This window comes from Aulonocara stuartgranti, assembly GCF_965226115.1.
Source record: "Aulonocara stuartgranti genome assembly, chromosome: 7".
In the NCBI taxonomy this organism is placed as follows: domain Eukaryota; kingdom Metazoa; phylum Chordata; class Actinopteri; order Cichliformes; family Cichlidae; genus Aulonocara; species Aulonocara stuartgranti.
The window spans coordinates 36,565,663-36,583,445 of NC_138945.1; the positions used below are offsets into that span (position 1 = coordinate 36,565,663).

Sequence of the window (17,783 nt, forward strand, 5' to 3'; positions counted from 1 at the left end):
ATAATTAGAACATCTGGACCCAAGTAAGTTTAGTGCCAGTGCCCTCACGCACGCACACACACGCGCACACACACACACGCACACACACACAGAGGCAAACATTTCCAAACCATAAAATCACATAGTCCCAGCACACATACACATACACAAAATTGTACATGTTTTATATTTCAGTGACTTGTTTTTTCTTTTTTTTTATTCCTTGTTTTTTTTTGTTTTGCTTTTTTTTTCGCTGTTTTGTTCGAAAAAAGCACATTAAAGCAACAAAACAAACAACAGCTTGGAGAGCTAATGGCATGCTAAATGAAGGGAGAGAATAGCTCAAGTTGACAGAAAGAGAGAAAGAGGGAAGGGGAGGGAGAGATGGAAAGTGAGAGAGAGGGGAAAAAAACATTAGCAAGTTCAAACATGGCTTTTTTTTTTTGAATAAGCCGCGTTGCGTGTTTTTTTTTTTAAAGACTGCCGAGCTTCACAGTCTACAGATGCCTTTCCAAAAAGAGATTAATATTGATAATAAGAAGGCCGTTCCTTTCTGTTTTGTTTTGTTGCTTTTTTTTCCCATCTCTGTGGTGGGGGAAGAATAAGAGGCGCATGCAATGCCTTTGACAAACCCCCTCGTCTCGCCGCACAGGCCCATGTGAAGCTGAGCCAACTGTGGCTTTGATCTCTACACACCATCACAACCAGAGGAACAAAAGGAAAAAAGGGAAAAAAATGCATGTAAACTGGTCAGAAGCTTAAAAACCAGCAGAGTTAGCAAAACTTTTATACAGTCTAAGTGAGAAAAATCAAGATGAAGGCGCTGAGCCAAAGGCTGTCTGGAAACTACTTGTAAGCAGAATTTAAAAGAGTAATCAGGGTTTATTGAAGTGGTTACTAATATATAATAGTGGCATCAGTGTAATGTGTACAATTTACTGTGTAATATATTTCTGATTGGCTTGCAGGTGTCTGTCCAAGCATGACATTACATACTAAGGTTTCCACAAACCTTATAATCCACACTGTGTGATACAGAGCTGATAAATCTGGGATATCTATCAAGCATAAAACACAATGGCGGTCAATTACAGTGTTTGACCCACTGGCTGGTCAGTAGAGGCCATAGTCACATTGTGTGATGGTCATCCTCAATTTCTGACACTAGATTTTGTCCTGAGCCTTTTTTGGTTGCAGGATCCTTCCAGTGACCAACTTTGCACCTTCCTGTGATCAGTTTATTAGGACAAAAGTGCATTTCACCATCATAACTGCACCTTAAGCTGATGAGAAAGTTTTATAGTAATGTGAAAATGCAGATTGATTTCATTTATAGACTATATTTAGCCAGGTGTAGCACTTGCAGTTTTAAAGTAGTGGTTCTGGACAAAATTGTTGACTAAAACTAAACAAAAAAACTATACCTGGATGTGGAGTGAAATTGAGAATGTAATTTTGGTTAGCTAAAACGGAAATAAAACTTAGACTTGTGCAAAAAAAATAAAAAATAAAACCAACTGAAACAGTTTTCTAAACTTGGAACTAACTTAAATACAAATATAGCAGAAACATCCTTAGTTTGCATGATGAGGTATTGATGGAGACTTTATACAGCATAGAGATATGCCCTCCATACAAAAATAATTAAACAACTGAAACAAACACTGATAATAAAATAAAATTTTAAAAAAGAAAAAAAGGAAAGAAGGATAACTCCTCTTCTTTTCACTGAGAGGCTTCCATTGTTGTCATTAGGTTTGTTTAAACAGAATCAGGCGTGCCATTTGCAAAGGGAGTCAGCGGAGTCAGGTGGGGCGTAGTTAGATGAGCTCAGGTCTCCTCCACTGTCATTGTCAACTTTGCATATTGTAAGGTTTGTCTCTCAAGGGCCCCATACTGGCCTGGAGCTCCAAGCAGTTGCCCAGCTTGCCTTGTGGCAAGCACGGCCTCTGAAGCTTTGTACACCATATCGCAAATCTAAACACAATCTGCCTCAGTATATACAAATTCAGTCCAACGATAATGCAGATGTTTGGAACTGCCACAAAATAAACAAAATAAGTGTAAATTTGTCTATGGCAAAGATGGCAATATAATAACACAATCAGAGAGACCGGCAAACCTACAGAAATAAAGTTTTACTGAAAGGTTTCATTACACCTCCGACGATCACTTAAAAAACCTTTACTATTTATAAATACTAATTTATGTTTGGAACAATATAAGTAATTTATATCTCGACACAGTTGGAATACTGCCTGAAGTCTAAATTAAAAAAAAAAAAATGAAATGATAACATTATTGTAATTTACCTGGACATGTGCCATTTATGGCTGGACAAGTAAAAAAGGTCAATTAACTCAAAAAGTTGATGGCGACCCGTGAACGAACGCACTGACTCAGACAAACCAGCGGACGAAGAAGTGAGACAGTCACTCTTAAACTGAGACAGACAGGCAGTGTTTCAGATGAGTTTTTGTCAAACTGAGTCTCTGGGTAGATTTGTGTTTGACAATTCAATTAAGGCTGCTTTCTCTCTGTGGAGGTTTTTGTGTTTGCTGGCTTTATAAAACTCTATCTCATAGACACCTGCCAGCTTAGAGCTAATGTAAGCAGAGGGATGAGTGAGCTTAATCACACAGAAAGAGAGCGGGGCTGGGGGTGCGGCAGAGAGATTTTTGAAACCGGAGAAAGTCCAGTGGGTTGGATGAGGAGAAGTGAAATGGTCTCTCAACGAGTGCAGAGAGGCCTAGAAAGTAAATCAGGAAACAGTAGTGCTGCGTTAAACAAGCTCAGAGAATTGTACCTTGACATCTGCTTTTAATTAGCAGGGAAAATAAAAACAGCACTCAATCTTGTTTCTTCTCTTCGTCTATCATTTTTACTATCAATAGTGGCAAAGTGGCCAGTTCCTCCCTCATCCATATGCTATATAAATATCAGTTTCATCGTACTGATGACAATGCAGGAATACAAATTTCCCCTCACCTCTTTGGCAACATTGCTTCAATCCTATAGGATAATAGTGAAACTTGCTCAGGCTAAACATTACAATTTACCAAAATTGCGAAGGTACAACAATATTTTATTCAGAATGAATTGAATGAATGAACTGAAGGCAACTGTCTCATAGACTTCTAAAGAAAATAATTATAGAAATTAAATCGATAAACTAATGTATTAGTTTTGTGATCAGATACAGAAACATCGCCTCATGTTGATCTCCCTGTAAATTTTCAACAGAGGTGCAGTCATGTGTTTGCACCAGCCTACAACATACATCTAGGTTGGAGGATTTACTTAGATAGGCATCAGTGCACATCTTGCATGGTAAGACTCCAGTTAATCATGTTACAGTCACTTGTGTAGTCTATTAAGTTTATTCGGCATATAGACTTTAGCCTTAAGATAGTCCCTCCTCCTCACAGGCAACATGAGCATTCTTTACTATAAGTGTGGAGTGTCAAAATATTTTAAATGCATAAAATCTTTTACACGTTTGATGTGTAAAATATTGAAGGCCTTCAGAGTTGTCATGTATACGCTGATTTTCTGCCACAAGATGCTTTTTTGGTTTTTGTTTTGTCTCTTTTCGAAGGATTTGACCTTTCCAGGTCAAATCCTTGACTTATCTTTTTTCCAAGAAAAGATAAGTCAAAATATCTGATATGAGAAACATGAATTGGTCGACAGCCAATAAAAACTTGGGTAAGACTATGTTTTTTGGTGACTTTCGATTTTAAGTTTATATCCCACAAACAGCAAGTTAGGGCAAAAGAGAAAAAAATAACCATGATCAAGGTATTTCCTATTGCAAAGGAACAGTTTAGTTCCAGCTCCCCAGATCCCCAAATCTACCATCACCATGACTATATTGTGAATTTCAGCTGAACACTGATCCAGTGTTTGTGATGCACGTACTGTTAGTAATGAATGCAAAAAAAGGACTTTAAAGAAACTTTAGCCTTAGACTTAAAAGTTTAAATGTGTCGTCTGAGTGTCACACCGACAGCGTAAATCCCACATCACACCTTTATCTGATTTCATTAAAACTAAAAACAACCTTTCCTCCTTTTATTCCTCCTCGCCCCCCCCCCCCCCTCGCTCTGCTCCTCCTCCTCCTTCTCCCTTCATCTTTGCCTCTCTCCCTCTCTTTACTTTCTTTCTTATTCCTTTTTATCTTGCGCCTCTCCTCGCTCTTTCATGGCGCCCTGTTGTCAAGTGTAAACATGACTGAGCACTGAGCCAGAGGGGTTCGACTCCTATCAGGTCTTCCTCTGCTCTCGTCCTCCAGTCACGCTCCTCCTGCTGATACCTCCAAGCAAACGGCGAGGTTCACTCCAAAATAAGAACCCAGCCGCTGGAAAATGTGACAACCACTTTCATGGAAGAAACTGCAGAGAAATCTGAAGAGGATCAGGTGGTTTTTAGAAGGAGATGACAGAGAACTGGGGTCATTTGTATAACCTTTACAAGTTGAAACCTGTGTTCCACAGTTGATTTTTATGGAAATTGCTGAACAGCAGCTGACCTAGGGGCAGGGATAGCTCAGTAGGTAGAGTGGTAGCCCCATGATCGGAAGGTCGGGGGTTCGACTCCACTGAACGGCTACCCTGAGGTACCCCTGAGCAAGGTACCGTCCCTACACACTGCTCCCCGGGCGCTGCACTGGCAGCTGCCCACTGCTTCACTGGGTGAATGGGTTAAATGCAGAGGAACTATTTCCCTATGGGGACTAACACGCACACTTTACTTTACACTTTACTAGTTCTTATATACTGATGGATGACAGATTAAAGTTATGTTTTGGGAGACATTTTGTTTCCATTGTTTGGGTCCTTTTATGGGAATGGTGAGTGCAATACAAAGTAATGCTAAAATGCTAAGCGATTACCTTTATTCTGTTATGATTCTTCTATGGAAGATTTTCATCACTTTCCCAAATTCAAATACAATGAGGGAACACCTACTGGAAGTGGTGTCCAGTTTGTTCCAGAGGTATGACACTAAAAGCTGTTCCTGGATCTTTATGTCCCTCGCCTTGAACTGAGACGCTTTATGCAGTTTTTTTCCTCTTAATTTATGTTTATATTGTTGCCTTTTTTATTTGATTCAATTTAATCACGTTTATATAGCACCAATTCAAACCTATAGTTGCCTCAAGGTGCTTTAAAATTGCAAGGCTACAGAGAAAGCTCATATTTTTATGGTATATTTAGTACATGGTTCAGTCTTGGCTTTTCAACAGCTTCATTTCCAACATCAGGCAGGTGGGAATGAGCTCTATCACACCTATTTTAACTGTCCAGCACCAATGGTGATGCTTCTTTTGTAGGGATCATTGAATATATTCCCCCCTTTCAGGAAAAGCTGGAGAATTACATTATGACCACGTTCAATTCATTTCCTTCTACAGTAAATGTCACTTTATGCAGACAATACAATCATATACTCAACAGCTTCTCACAGTAATTTGTAATATCAAGCTGCTTTGCAATCTCAAAATGGTAATAAACACCTCTCCTTCCAAGCTAAGGCAAACCAAATCATCTGATTAGAACTTAACAGCATCTCAGTTAGTTTTTTGTTTAAGAAATGATCAGCACTTTTACATATTTATCAACTATATTTATTTATATTTATTAACTTTTTCTTTTAGAATTTTTTTTATCCTTTCTTAGCAATTTTTTAGCCGTTATTGGAAAGGAACAGGAGAAATTAGGCAGGAAAATGGGGAAAGAGAGCCGGAAATGGTCTGAGGCAGCTTATGGGTCACCTGCGCATCTAAGTGAGCAATAGCTGCACCCCAGCTGGACCAATTTAAACAGAATTGCTCACTAGCTCACAAAATTAACTAATTAAGGCAAGATTCTTATGAAAAGGTGTTTTTCCCACAGAACACTCTGCTGCAAGATTTTAAAATGAGTAATGTGATTCTTTTTAACCAATTTCTTTTTTTAAGATTTAGAGGCGCAATATGTAAAATACCTGATTTTCAAAGGGATCACTGTTGTTGAGCAATAGCACTCACTGTGAATTCCAAACACTGTTTCTTAACTTGATTGTCCCCAGCACATGAACATTGAACTAACCAGTATTTGTACCTACGATTACAGGCACTGATGTGGCATAGAAATCGACCACCATTCCACCTTCACAAGTATCTGCTGGTGAAGTATAGTAGCAAGAGAGTACGTGGTATGATGTTTGGTCTGGAGATGGCAGCCCTGACAAAAACACAGGAGGCCAAGCTGGAGGTGGCAGAGCTGGAGATGTTACGGATTTCACTGGGAGTGAGCTGGATGGACAGGATTAGAAACCAGTCCACCAGGGGGACAGCTCAGGTTGAGTGGTTTGCGGACAAAGTTAGAGAGACAGTGCTGAGATGGCTTAGACATGTGCAGAGGGGGATAGTGGATATATCAGACAAAAGATGTTGAAGATAGAGCTGCCAGGTAGGAGAAAAGAAGGGCGATCACAGATAAAATTCACTGATGTAGTGAAGGAGGACATGCAGATGTGTGACAAAAGACAGGGTGAGACGAAGGCAGAGGACCTGCTGTGGCGACCCCTAAAGGGAGCAGCCAGAAGACTTTTGCACTCTCAGTCCTGTATACTGCACCTATATATGCTATCTGATCCATTTCTTATCCCCTTTTTGTTGCTCCAATCTTAAATAATAAACAATGGTTAAATTAATATCAAAATATAATAGAAGTATTTATTTGATTTCCCTCTAGCCTGGATTTTCTCCAAGAGAAGCATTTTCTTTCACAAAGTTAAATTGCTTTGTGATATAATTTTTTAGGCTATGATATAAGCTTAACCTCCTAAGATCCGAACTCTTCCACAACATGCATTTTTATTTTTTCTTTACGTTTTTGGGTTGATTGTTTTCTACATTCATCAGGTCCCAAAGAATTACCAGATTTTTTTTTTTTTTACCTAATTTTCATTTCTGAGAAAAATGAGATCCACATATGAGGACATTCGTTTTACATTTTGATAGAACAGTGGCAGTATAACGTCCTCGTAAATGGATATCAGGCCCTTGTAGAGAAAAATTAAGTATTTTGGTCTAGACCACCCAAAATGTGATGTCCACATATGTGGATGCCAGGTCCTGGGAGGTTAAAGCTTCCTGGACTTGCTATTATCACTCTAATTATGGCCAGCAAAGTCATTAAGTACACGTCTGGATTTCTACAACATCCATCAAATCATAAAATTCTTGACAATGTGTACATTTTTTAATTTTTTTCATCTTCCAGCAGCAGTGAGACTGAAATCCAGAAAATGCATTGCTTCTGCTGCACTGGCTACTACAGTGCGATGTGATAAATTTGGGTGTCATGAATCTTTGTGGTTGGGATGGGATTAAAATAGCCGCACACTCACACAGAGTCACACACAGCAACCGCATGCACCTGTGCAGGAAGAGCCCTGTGCATTAGTTATGTAGCAGTTGGTTTGTGGTAGTGATGGGGAAGTGAGAGCGGGGCTCAGGTGAATTCTATCAGCTCTGGTCCACCCTGCCTAATAATAGATGACCACTGAAACTAACACAGCATTAGCAGCCATTTACTGAGAAATCAGTCACACGCAGTCCTCTGAAGAAACAACCTACAACCTGTATACCGAAACTTCAGAGCAGCTAATTAGAAACTGATTCCTCCTTTATTTCAGTTTAGATCGCCAAGTTCTGCACATGCCACTCACTGGCAAGGAAAAGCAGAAATCAGGAGATAATCCCAAGACACAAGGGATGTGGATACAGAACCCCTCAGCTGGAGAGCAAAGCACAGACGGAGAGGCACTCAGAAATGTCTTGCTCTGTGTCACAATGAATGCACATTCCTTGACATGAACTGACAAATGACTGTCAGCAGCGTTTCACACATGATGACTGCCTCAACATGCATTTTATTTCAAATGGATTAAATGATTATTGGAGTGCTTGTAACTACAGCTGAAAGAAAAGGTTGATTAAGGGATTAGTTGATTGTCAGGAAATTAATCATTAATTAGTTTAATAGTGATTAATCATTTGAGTTCTTTTGCAAATAGAAAATGGTCCAATCTCATCACATGTGCTCTATTAAAGCCTTTCTAGGCCATAAATCACTGTAAATCTTTGGAATTTGAAAAATCAGTTGAAGCCAGTTGACATATAATTGTCTCCACCTACACATTCAAAATTGGAGCTTTGAATATTCACACATAATTCTCTAAGAAGCCTCCCAAAATTCAGACAGCCCTAAAAATGTGCTGTATACATGCATCAACTTCAAGGGTGAGAATATTTACTGCTTATTGGAGGATCTTGATGCCTGAACCAAAACTTAATATTTGTAAAAACAAAGGGGGGGAGCAGGGGGAACAGTGTAAAAATGGTTTGTTCAGTCAGTGGATCAACCGAGAGTCTGCACCAAGGTCCAGTCAAGTTCAACAAGTATTATTTTGAATTTCCAATCATGCTAAGTTAAATATGTGAGCTGGAAAATAATATATAATAACAACAGGTCAACACGGAAAATCAGAGGTTCACCAAAGTCAGTAAGATGCATCGTTTAGCAAGCGTCTTTATTGGAGGATCGACCAACAGACCAATTTATTAAGCAGCACTGTTACCCCAAATAAGTTATCATGAATATATATTTGCTATTTTGCTGTAACACTTAAACATTCATGACTTCAGAGTGTGGCTTAAGGATACTCTGATGGATGATAACAGACATGGGGGATAAATCAGCGATTAAACCTGGGAGCTTCCAGTTTATCTACCAGCAGGATACATGTCACCAGCCTGCCACGTGTACTGTGTAGAGCAGACCAAAGGGAAACAGGCATGGGTTATCTTACCAGTTATCCAGGGTAATATTTTTTAGATTGTTTTATTTAACCACCAAACAAAAATGTTTTATTTACATCTACTGATGAAGATGACAACCAGCATCTATAGAAAGACAGAAAGAAAGACTCACTCTTGTTAATGTACTTGTGTTGTGCACACGGTGATTATAAGTGAGACTGAAACTAATGTGTTTGTCTGTTTCTCTCTTCCAGTAATTATTTAAAAGTCTGTCAACAGAGCCGTGAAGAGGGAGAGTCGGCACATCCCTCACTCCTCACCGCATATCTCCAGAAATGATCAGAAGTATGTGGACACAAAGCAAATAAAAAATGAAATAAGCATTACATCCTTGTGTGATTACTACACGGGTCATTCGCCATTAATGTGGAAATAATTGAGTCCTGCATGATTTCATTTGCCTTTCATAAACGTTCCTCAGTGTATAAAGCATGAAATTTCCTGTTTATCCAGGAACTCAATGATCTTGAAATTCTGCTTAAATTTCCATGTTTATGTCAGGAAAGAAATAAGACTGCACAGTGATGTTCTCACTTCCCTTTTCTGTTTTTTTTTTTGCCACTTCATTGACCGTGCTGACTCAGTTATTCAAATTGAGTAAACACCAAGATATATATTCTCTTAATGTTTTTCTTCTATGTAAAATAACTGATTTATCTAGACTCTTTTATCACTTCTTGCTTAATTGTGATTGGGAAATGTGGCAATTTCTGATGAATACTTTGGACACTGATAAGTATTTTATTAATGTGGCACAGAGAAATAGAAAGCGCTGTAACGCCCCCGTAAAAAAAGGCAGATTCCCCATTTTCTCCCCCGACGAGGTTGTAACCAACGGCGACCGTTACAACACCGACTGGGGAGAGGTGCATCGTGGGATTGCCACCTGGATAGCACCTCCTTTTCTGGAAACGAGGAGTGAGAAGTCGCTAACAAGTTAGCACGTCTGCATGGGTGCAAGGCTGCAGGGACACACACACACGCGAACAGTGACACACACTCAGACCGAAACAGCACCCACAGGGAGCAAGAAGCACAACACACACACACACACACACACACACACACAGGATAGCGCCTGCAGACATTCTCTTGGTGTCTCTGCACTTGTTGATGAGATTTCTGCAGAAGAAGAATGTTCAGTTGCCCCAGAGGGACAACAAATGCCTCACTCAGCTTTCTGTCACATTTACATCCCGTTGTTGCAAATATACATGCACACAAGTCATTTTTATTCATATACAGACAGTTAATAAGAGCAGTGCTTTATACTAAGGTAAAGTCCTGCAAAATTAAAATTGAACTATTATGATCAGACAGTTTCAATCAGACGGTTTACTTGGCAACAGTGGGAAGGAAGAACTCCCTTTTAAAAACTCCTTTTTAAAAATGGAGGAAGAAATGATTCAGATAAGAGAGATAAGATAAGATAAGATAGAACTTTATTAATCCCTCGGGTGGGTTCCTCTGGGAAATTCGATTTCCAAAAAAAGCACAGCAACGACCGAAGTTACAGTTACAGAATTGTTATATATATATATACACACACACACACACACACACACACACACACACACACACACACACACACACACATATATAAATACAGAGACAAATATAAATAAAATATACAAAGGGGATAAATAGAATAAATAGGAATAAAAAATAAAAATACAAGTGAATTGCACATTTCAAGTATTGAGTCTATTGCACTGTTGACTATTTACAAAAAGTATTGCACAAGGTATTGTACAGTGAGGTGAAGAGGCACTACAGCTTAGTTGTTCCCCCCTCCTTTGTCCTCCTGTTTCCCCTCCCTCTCCCCTCCAGAGAGGAGTTAAACAGTTTGATGGCGTGTGGAACAAAGGAGTTTTTAAGTCTGTTAGTTCTTGTCTTGGGGAGAAGCAACCTGTCACTGAACAGACTCTTCTGGTTGTTTATGGCCGTGTGCAGAGGATGCCCAGCATTGTTCATAATGTCCAGCAGTTTCTTTAGTGTCCTTTTCTCTGCCACTGCACTGAAAAAAAGGGACTGGCCATCTCTTGGATTTATGTAAGCATCTTGCATGTATTTAACACAATTGCCTCATGTTTTAAAGTTAAATGTAACTATATAGTGTAAAAACTACATGATATGCAGAAAGGGTGTATTAAATTGTTCATATCATGTTCAGGTGAAGTAAGTTAATAAGATAGCAACGTTAAATCTCGTGAAACCACGCGTGATTTCATCTCGCGGGCTTTGGATCGTGGTTTAAAAAAGGCATCCATCTCAGTCAAGTCGAGCAGCCAACTCTACGTTTTTGGTATGTCTTGATTTTTTGAATTAATTTTTACCATATTTCAGCCAAATGTAGTTAAACGTCTAGAGTGTCGCCATGTAACATGCTAAAAAAGAGCCGTTAGCTTATTTGCTGTTTTATCTGTTGTCAAAGAATTGGCGCTTTTTCATTTGAAGGGATAATCACTATTCTGCATTTCACCAGGAGTCAGCTGATGGATTGTGGGTTCAAGGTGTTATGGTAAGAAAGTATATTCTATTTTCGTTTCTGTAACTTAATTATAATAGGTTTTTTATAATTATTAGGTGCATGCATACTCACCCTATTAATACAACTGAGAAATCCAAAATCTGCCATAGGTTTAACTTATACCTGTATGTATTGCCAGAAAGGTGATTACTGGACTCACATTAATGCACACTTGAACTGAAATGAGGTTGTAACTTGTGGGTTGTTGGGTTGCAAATCAGAAACAAACATCTTTGGATTTTTTTAATCCCATAAGATCTGGAAACACAGTTTTTATTCAACAAAACATTACTGATTAACCAAGCACAGTGCCTGCTGTTATTTCAAAATAATTTTATGTTATTTCAGATAAAATGCAGCATTCCAGTGCATCCCAACCATGCCTTTACAGTCAAGGTTTCTGACGGAGCTGAGTTTCTCTCTGACAGTCTGCTGAAAGTGTTTGCAAAGTGATCGGGGGAACAGTGCACAAAGCTAAAGGATGTAGCTGCCATGATGACAGTAAGAACTTTAAAATTCTTGAACTACAAAGTGTATATGTATTGCATTAGGTCAGTAAAAGATTTTTATGCTACATCCATTGAAACCGTCAACTATTACCTGTGAGTACCGATTCCACTAAAAGGATGCCATAATTTTCGTCATGCATTTACTGGCCCACTGAGAAAAAATTATCTTTTTTTAAAAATAAATGTTCTGGAAACTATATATCCATAAAGTTGATGTCAAACAGGAACTTTTGATATTGCTTTGTAGATGCTGGTGTTGCATGTTGACTGGTTTAAAAAGTCAAGAGTTTTTGTCTGGGATCATTTTCTTCTGTGCTACTGAAAAGTTCACAAATCTCTGTTTTCTTTGTTATAATAGTCAAGGATGACATTAATGCTCGGAGTCCCTCATCAAAGTGCTCCGCATCTGTGTGAAAGACAATTGCAACATCTTGGTGCAGGAGTTCATGGTGAGTGTTTTATGAGTAGATTGTGGATTTGCAACATTTAAAAATGTATTTAGTTATCCACTTGATCCTCATTGGACCAGTTAGGACCAGTAGTCCTCTTTAATAATTTGAAGTTCACATGAGGCCTGGTAGTGAACTCGGCCGCCGGCCCTTGAGGCCCCACCCCTGTATTAGGGGTCACATCAGTGTGAAAAAACTTTAAATTTGTCATTCTAGTGAACAAAGGAAAATCCCACCAATATTTACATTAGCTTTTGTTTGAAAAAATGACCAACTGACCAACAGCTAACCAAATTGTGGGGCTGAAAGTCTAAATTCTAACATCTTCTGAGTGACATAACCTGGATTTCTGATGGGCCGGTGTCTTTCTAACAAAAACTAATGTAAAGCATTTGAAATTATTATGTTTTTCACCCTCTCTTAGAAACTCTGTTAGACCATGAATGGCAGCATGGCAGGCCACTCTTTGGCTATAGCTATTTACTATGTTGCTTGCATTGGTTTAAATTACTCTAACATTAGAACTGGTAGATTCAAAAGAGATGAGTTTAAAAAGGAATCTTAAAGAAATGTTTTGTGTTTAACCAGGACTTGACTGAGGCCACTGCACAGATTGAGAAAACCACAATGAACATCTGTCTCCAGAGATGCGCCAGGCAATGACTTTTCTGATGTTGTTCTTCAAGATCTGGATAACGTGACCTTTGCAGTAGCCATGCTGTTTGGACCTTTTTTATTCCTTCAACATGAGTTACCCATCACAACTCTGCTACACTTTTGAGGTGATTCAAAGGGTGGTAATGGAGTTGGATGCAACTCAGCTCTCAAGGAAAGCTCACAACTAAGACAAAACTGCTCCTGCAACGAAGCTCACTGTTATGCATGTGAGGTGACCAGCTCTAGGTGAGAGGACATTTAAATCTCACACTTGTTCTGCTGCATTTTTGAAGCTCAATTCCAGAAACGGATCGCAGGGTTCATTTTTATATACTCTGCAACTGCCATGAGGACAAGCCGTTTTTTTTGTTGTTTGTTTTTCCTTTTGCTCTGTACAAGTTCTGTTTGTCTGTTTGGCAGCATTTTTAAATTTGTCTTTGTATTTTTTCTTTCTTTTACTAGTGAAGAGATGTATCGTGAACAGTTATACAGTCTAAATATCCCATATGGGTCGTGTGAAATGGTATTTTCAATTTCATTCAGTTGAAGTAAAGAACGTTGAATATTTCTAAGTGTGCTGTTTTGAACCAAGATGTCACAGTATGATCAGTGCTGTAATTTTTGACAGTCACTGTATCAATGTTATTTTTGCGTCTCTTGAATAAAGGTTTTGACCTGCAAGTGCTAATTTCTTTAGTTATTGGGGTAAAATGGGTAATGTTAATAGGAAGGTGTTTGCCAATTCAGTAACCTAATTTAATGTTAATGGAAACTAACATTACCTCAAATTGTTTAGTTATAATTGTTGTTTAACTGAATCTTGATGTCAGAGGCCTTAAATAGAATGTTTTGATTTGTTCTTTCCCAACATTTTTCAAAAGAAACAGTCTAATTTCTTTACTGTGATTGATTCCAGAGAACACGGAAGAACTGACATTATTTAACTGTTGATTTATATAGATTCAGTAGTGGAGTAATGTCAGTTTAATTCTTTACCTACTGTCAATGCAGTGAAATTAGACATTTTGTTTTGAAAGGTTACTGGTGGATGCCAGCAACCATCTTGGAAGAGAACAATACAATCTGTTATAAGGCCTCCATTTGAAAATTGTGTATTTGATACTAGAATATAATAGCAAAATGTAATTTGAAGATAACATGTAGTATTTAAGTGACCAAGTAGTATTGGGTAAAAGTTATTGAATCGTGTTGGGATAACGTGAGAAAATTGTGAAGGATTAAAATATTCCAAGAGATCAAATTACTTCATCAAAACATGTTTAAGTCACATTTTATCAACACAAATTGCACAGGTTTATTGAACATGAATAAATTGTGTTAATTTAACTCAATTGTTTAAGTTGCTGCCGAAGCAAAACATCTGTGTGCAACAAATGTCCACCATTGAATTAAGTAAATCCAACAACATATTTTTTTCAGTGTGTCACCAGAGTGTCCAGCTTCATGCCGACCACAGAGCTAGCCCTCCTGATCAGTTTCTCCAGCCTGGATGAGTCCTTCTTTGCTGTGCTGCTCCCCCAGCACACCACAGCATAGAAAAGTACTCCAGCAACCACCGACTGGTAAAACATCCTCAGGAGCTTCCTGCAGATGTTAAAAGACCTCAGCCTCCTGAGGAAGTATTCACGTCACTCCTTGTGTTACTAATTGCTTTTGGCTGCAGTGGTGGACAGCATAAATGATTACTTGCATTGGACTGGAATAGAATATTAGTTCTCATAGATTAAAAGAACCTTGTATAGCGACTGCACTGTTACAGTGAATCTGTGGAAACAGCTATATAGAGAAAGACCTACTTGAAAAAGTAGCTTCTGTTATTTTAGTGCTGTGAGTATGGGCATAACACTCAAGCAGGTGTTACCAATGGCTGCATAGGGTGGACCATTGGCTCGGCCCCAGCAATTTCACAAAATAGATTTTTGTCATATGTTAAACATGGACATAAGTTGATCAGAGTAGTAAATATTTCAGATGTCTGATTGTGAAAGGTGCCAAATTTATTCAGACTGCACAAAGACACGTGCACGACTGGAAACCATCGCAATATACCAGCGCAAGCGATAAAGGAGAAGGCAACAAGGTCAGCAACATGAAGGTATAAAAATGAAAACTGCCATTGCACAGTACAGAAAGATTTGGTTTTACTGGTGTCTTCTGATTGGTGGCCTCGTACTGTGCGAGTTGCTAGAAACAGTGCTGCTCCTCATTGGATCCTCCTTTCATTTCTTATTAATCAGATTTACTTTGCGACCACCTGGGCGGGAGCTTATTTATTCATTTCTGAGAGCAACATGTTGCAGCTTTCACATAAATTAGGCCGCGGCTTTGTTATGGGGCCACACAATAATAACAATTAGAAAACATCAGTTATTTTTGTCGGTAAGTGCGCTTTTATTTTGAAGTGGCACATTTGGAAGTAACCTGTGAAAAATGACATCTGCCTGGTGATAAAATCTTGGTGTTTGTGGCGGTTTGCATTATTTGTCCCTCTAACCCACCACAATCCCCTCCTCGTTGCCTCTCTAGGTCTCCCACCCCTCCGTCTCTCTGAATAGCTAATCATGCTCTGTTTTTGCCTTATTAAGACTTAATGCAGAGAACAACAGCTCTGGTTTAAATCGGAGGCTGTGACTAAAATCAATAAATAAAAAAACAACCTCTTTCTCTTTCCTGCCCTACCCCGCTCACCCACCCGGTGTTTGCCGAAAATTGTATCCCATGTCTTTCACTAACTACATTAAAGAGCAATTACAGCTTAATGGCTGTCGAGATCCATTATCGACATTCATCTAACCTTTAAATATTTCAAGATAATACCACTTTAATTTGTGAAATTTAATGGAAGGCGAGTGAGCACACTTTTGCTCCTCTCTCTCTCTCTGTCCCCCCTTTCTGCTTCCACCTTTTCTCTTTCTCGCTTTTCTATTGCACAATTTTCCTCTTTCTGTTTTTTTCTTAAATCTTCATCACTCATCCTTCCTTCTGTTCTTTCTTTCATGGCTCTTTTCACTCCCTGCCCTCATCCACCCTGCTGTCATCACTTCTTCTCTCTTCATGGATCAAAATTTGGATTTAATTTTTAAATAAGCAACATCTAACTGAAAAAACCCCAAACAAAAATAAAACATCTGCCTTTGACACATACTTTCAATGCTCATTATTAGTGTACCGATTTACATAAGTACTGTCACGTGAAAAAGAAAGTTTTCACAGGAGTCCCATGAAAATCTAAGCACACCCCATGACTGGGTAGCTTGTGAAACCACCTTTAGCTGCGATAATTTAAAGTAGTGGTTTTCTGTATGACTTTAACAGTTACTCACATTATTTTGTCACACTCTTTTTCACGCTGTTGCTTCATAGTTTATAGAGATTTGCAGTATTTGTTTATGGATTTGTTTTAAGGTCCAGTAAAAGCATTGCCATCAGTGTGATCATCGGAGTTTAGCTGCACCATTGCAACAATCTGACTCTTGTCCTTTCAGCTACTCTGTTGAAGAGTTGCTGCTGTGCTTCAGATCATTGTCCTGTTGCATGACTGAGTTTGGGCTGAGCTTTAGCTGTCGGACAGATGCCTTACATTTAAGGGATGTGTGTAGAATACTTTGGTACACTGGTGAGTTTTTTGCAGACTAAATGGCTGCAAGGTGCCTGGGTCCTCTGGCTGCCGAACCAACCCAAATCATCACACATCTACCACCGTGCTGACAGTTGGCATGAGGCATTTGTGCCGATCTCCTGTGTTTGGTTGTAGTTTGCTCAGATACAGCTTTGCAAACCAAAAAGAAGAGGATTCAGAAAGAAAAGGATTTCTCCTAGCCATTCTTCCAAACAAGCCATGCTTCTTCAGTCTTTTTTTTTTTTGTAATTGTACTGTCATAATTTTTAACATTTAACTGAGGCCTGTGAAGTCTGAGGAGAAGCTCTTCAGTTTCTTGCAATTTCTCAAGTACTGAATGGTCTGACTTTGGGGTGAAATTGCTGGTAGATTGTGGCACGGTGTTAACACACACCTGAATGATTCAGAACTCCAAACTACCAAAACTTCTGCTATTATAGAAGCGCTCACACTCGCTGACATATATTTGATTATTAGCAGGACTTTGCTGCTACTCACTCTGGAAGCGGTAGTTTAGTCCTGTGAAATCTGATTTTTTTACAAAAATGCACATATACTATGCAATGATGGAAAGCAGGCAGAGGAGTTTATACAATGCTCAAAGGCCAAAAGAGAAAATCAGAAAAGACAAATAGAACTAATGAGAATAAACAAACAAACAAAAAAAGCAGAAAAAATAGAAGAACAGGTGGTACTATCAAGCGGGTATGTCAAGTTTGGCTTCCTTAAAATAATCACACACATACACAAACTGAAACTGAAACAATGAATTGTTTGATGTTTTATGTCCAACTGAGATGTTTAATAATGGTTTACATTTTTTCTAAGATTAAAGTGCAGATCTGTGGATTGTCACCTGGTTATCTGCTGGCTGTTCTAGCAGGAGGGGGCATTAAGACAAAAACAAAACAACAACAAAAAACAACACAGACCAAGTAAGGATTGTACCCACAACCTTGAACTTGCCAACAGCACCCCCTAACTAATTGAACTAAACATCCATTGAATAAAAAGCAGAAACTTAGCAACATTATGCACTGGCAGTCGAAGGGCTGTGCAAAAAATAAAATAAGTCAGGAATGTAATTTACACTTAGATAAATAAAAATAAATATTAATGCTCCACCACCTTTTTCTACTGCTTCTTC

The 17,783-nt window shown here is 38.7% G+C and overlaps 1 protein-coding gene and 1 long non-coding RNA gene across 6 annotated transcripts in view; one reads left to right on the plus strand and one right to left on the minus strand.

Moving 5' to 3' along the window:
- tcf4 (transcription factor 4) overlaps window positions 1–17,783 on the minus strand; it is a 261,409-nt gene that overhangs the window by 199,989 nt on the left and 43,637 nt on the right. The gene's annotated exons all lie outside the window — the stretch shown is intronic.
- Window positions 10,868–13,462, plus strand: LOC309709627. Of its 2 annotated transcripts, none has more exons than XR_014277550.1 (5): window positions 10,868–11,156; window positions 11,337–11,372; window positions 11,730–11,882; window positions 12,249–12,339; window positions 12,928–13,462. It is a non-coding gene; the product is annotated as an uncharacterized lncRNA (long non-coding RNA). The 2 variants fall into 2 exon arrangements; XR_014277551.1 differs by having other exon boundaries at window positions 10,869–11,156; window positions 12,254–12,339.